We start from the raw sequence: 3,370 nt of genomic DNA, 5'->3' as shown, positions 1-3,370 counted from the left end.
ACACGAATTTTCACCCCAGACCATGTTTAGGTCCAGTGTGTCTAGCATGCAGACAAGTTGGTTGCAGGCCCTCAACTGCTTCCTCCTAACCAACACACAGCCATCAGTGGTGCCAAAGCAGAACCACTCCGTCTTCAGGCCACAAGTAGCCCATCGGGACCATCCGACCGCCGTGTCGTCCTCAGGTGAGGATGCGGATAAGAGGGTCATCACACTGCTCTCCCAGATGTTGTGATGGTTTTCTTTGACCAGAGCCTCGACTATGTCGAGTAGATCCTCAATTGGCATCACGAGGCTGAGTGCACCCCGAAAAATGGCAACAGCGCATGATGGCACGGATGGTCACCCATCCAAGTGCCGGCCACGCTCGAAAGCGCTTAACTTCGGTGATCTGACGGGAACCGGTGTATCCACTGCGGCAAGGCCGTTGCCTGAGGCAGAATCAACTTTCATCAGAAAACACACCAGACCTTCATCCTGCCCTCCAATGAGCTCTCGCTTGAAACCACTGAAGTCGCAAATGGCGGAGGTTTGGGGTAAATGTAAATGTCGTGTGACTAGGGCCTCCTGTCAGGTAGACCGTTCTCCTGGTGCAAGTCTTTCGATCTGACGCCACTTCGGCGGCTTGCGCGTCGATGGGGATGAAATGATGGTTAGGACAACACAACTCCCAGTCCCTGAGCGGAGAAAATCTTCGACCCAGCCAGGAGTCGAACCCGGGTCCTTAGGATGGACATTCTCACGCTGACCAATACCACCACTTGCAAAGTAGGTTAGAAATCAGATTAATAATGTTGCTCACGCAGCATATGTTCGCTTTATCGGGCAACAACAAAGTTATTGAGTGTGGATGGTATCGTCAGAATGGAAATAATGAAGTCACTGTAAGAAAGTCATTAATTTTGGCACTTATCTTGAATGGATTCCCACGTAGATTTCGTCGAAGTTGTTATGCCTCATATTGTTGATTCTAAGGGGGTTCCACTTTGACTGCTAGACGGTCCAGATCTGTATTTTAACAATATTTGAAGACCTAACAAATGCGTTGTTCAGGAAATTCTTAATGATCGAACAATCCCAAATCAGAACAATAGTATGGTAGAAATAATTTTTGACTTGGTGTTCACGATCCACATTTTTATTAAACGCCTTGTAAATTCACATATACTTCTTCTTAACTGTCACATCATCAAGAAAACAGTTTTGTATCAATCTTCATATATTTAATTTCCACTTTAACCAAACACAAGACTTGACTGTTTTTACAAAGCGAAATAACAATTTAACTTCTGCAAAGTGAAACAAAGACTTACAAGTAAGTCAAAGATTATGACAGTCTCACAGAAAAGAATACACACAGGAACCATATCACCGTAATATATCGATACATCGGAGTACCTATACATTAATAAAACCAAATGTGAATATTGTCACAAAAATATGTCTGTTACTTCGCAGAAAAGTATTACGATATTACGGGTATAGAAAACTGGGGTTGGAGTGCCTTAATGGTCACGTAAATAAAGAACCATTACAAGCTGTCATTGAGGTAAGCGATTTGTAACAGTTGGTTGTATCGCTGTGGTGCCAAAGGGTGCTGAAATGGCCGTTGCGGATGCAGTACGTTGCGCCAGAGATATACGCCCAACACTTCTGTCTTCACTCTCGGTCGTGCCACAGTGCCGTCCGAAATCTAGTCTTCTTACGACCGTACACCCTCGTGAGCACCGCTGCCAGTAATCATGTACAGTGGCTACATTCCTACCAAGTCTTAGCTGAAATCGCTGAAAGAACATTCGCCTTCTCATAGCCCTATTACACAACCTCGTTCAAACTCTGAGGTGTTGGTAATGGTGTCTTTGTCGCCTTGACGGCATTCTTGACTGATGTCAGCTCACCACAACTCAAAGGTAACTAACGCGCATAGTCGTTACAGCGTGTATTTAGGGCAAACGTGATTTGCGTCCTCTTAGTGAACATTCTTCGAGGTGTAGAAGCACACAAACAAGCTTTCGTTTATGTCGTACAGCTCCTTCTTGGTGTTGTGATTTCTTTTCCCGTCGGAGTAATTGCGAGAAGATTGTATTCAGCAGTTAGTTTCGATACCGCAAGTATACTTGCTTCGATTTTTTATAAGCCAAGTACCATCTGTGTAGCTGTTCGAAGAGAAGTGAGGACATGTTGTAACCTCCCAACAGTTTTTTTTATACCCTCGCAATAAAAATGGTGACTAATCTCTCAATAAAGTTGTGACTATTACATAACCTTTCAATAATTAACTGACTGTGAATCTAAACTGGTAAATCTAGACGTGAGCAATGCTGCGTCATGGCCCTGAAAAGTCATTCTGAATAAACTGAAGATTCTTACTACAATGAAGTCGCTGGATAACGCGTATATACCTGAGTGTATAAGAAATTTTTTATGGCACATCCCAGTGCAATGCTGGTGTTGTGTACATAGTTCCGCGTAGTCAGCGCCTACACAACTTTCCCACTAGAGCGCGCCCCGCTAAGCATAACAGTGCAGGCGCAGCGCTCGTCCATCTCCGCACTACGAGATGGCGCTGTCTTAGAGACGGACCAAATTCTGCTTCCGCCGATCCGCGTATTAATATGTAACGCAGCCAATGAGATTGCTGCTAACGTAGAACCTTTTGTACTTGCGGATCACACTCGCGCAGTGATACCTGAACACGGCAAGGTATTATAACGAGTGTACAGACCTCCGATTAGTCAGTGTGCACCAGTCCATACCAGTCTGCATTAGTCTATAGTCAAGTTTCAGTCTGCGCCTAATAAGATTACCATATTCCTGTACACAGCCATGAAGATAAATGTATGGACACTTTTGTCAAGTATCAGAGATATGTGAGAATAAGATTAACGTACCAAGACCAAAGGAACTTCAGATTGTCAATTGTAAACATCATCCATAATCAAGTTAAGTAATTTCTATGCTTTTTATTATTTTAATAAATATGTGTGAAAATTAATCAAGTTCTGTTTAAAGTTGGTCACTTTCAATCTGCTACTCTAAGCGTGCAAGTGGCATTTCAATCGTCTGACCTAACGGCAGAAGATAAACACGCCACGATAAGACCACGAGACATATTGCTGACACTCACCTACTTCGTAAGAGCGACAAGTCAAATAATCTGATGGTGTGTGTACTGAAGGTCTTACAGTACGCACACCACAGCTGGCCACTAGATTTTGTAATGTATGAAAAGCAACTGATATTATTTACGATAACTGGCATGACTATGGATAGGAGAAATTAGTAAAAACTTTAAAATCAGATGAATGACTGTCAAAAGTTATCTTTATAAGAAAGATTATTATTGAAAAATTATTGAAAAATATTTATA

The 3,370-nt window shown here is 42.7% G+C and overlaps 1 pseudogene; it reads right to left on the bottom strand.

Annotated features, from left to right (window-relative positions):
* Positions 1-314: 314 nt before the first annotated feature.
* LOC126425618 (5S ribosomal RNA) lies at positions 315-432 on the bottom strand (annotated as a pseudogene).
* Positions 433-3,370: the final 2,938 nt, after the last annotated feature.

Source organism: Schistocerca serialis, chromosome 10 (genome assembly GCF_023864345.2).
Source record: "Schistocerca serialis cubense isolate TAMUIC-IGC-003099 chromosome 10, iqSchSeri2.2, whole genome shotgun sequence".
Lineage (NCBI taxonomy): Eukaryota > Metazoa > Arthropoda > Insecta > Orthoptera > Acrididae > Schistocerca > Schistocerca serialis.
The sequence above is the reverse complement of the archived record's forward strand: the minus strand, read 5'-3'. Positions and strand labels throughout refer to the sequence as shown.